General features: G+C 41.9%; 1 protein-coding gene across 1 annotated transcript in view; it reads right to left on the minus strand.

Annotated features, from left to right (window-relative positions):
• LOC102471653 (microtubule-associated tumor suppressor candidate 2) overlaps window positions 1–351 on the minus strand; it is a 330,024-nt gene that overhangs the window by 41,506 nt on the left and 288,167 nt on the right. The gene's annotated exons all lie outside the window — the stretch shown is intronic.

Genomic DNA, 351 nt, shown 5'->3' on the forward strand with positions numbered 1-351 from the left:
TTCCCTTCTATCTTACCAGTTGTAAGAATCTCTCATCTGTAAGAATCTAATGGTTCCTAACTGATCTCCCCATTTCAATGCTTATGTTTTCCATTCCATGCAGACTACCCAGGATGATCTTTGGAAAATATAAATCAGATCATATTTAAAACATTATTCAGAGGTGGGCCAGCACATAGTACGGTGGATAAGGCACAGATCCTACATGGGTGACTCCGTAGTTTAAGTCCTGGATCCAGCAGCTTGAAAAACATGCCAGATACATGTGCGTGTGTGCCAAGGATCCCCAGAGGAGAAAATAAGACAAAGGATTATGGTGTGACAATCCACCCAGGAGGTGATTTCTCTTTC

Source organism: Tupaia chinensis, unplaced genomic scaffold (genome assembly GCF_000334495.1).
Source record: "Tupaia chinensis unplaced genomic scaffold, TupChi_1.0 Scaffold143565_1, whole genome shotgun sequence".
In the NCBI taxonomy this organism is placed as follows: domain Eukaryota; kingdom Metazoa; phylum Chordata; class Mammalia; order Scandentia; family Tupaiidae; genus Tupaia; species Tupaia belangeri.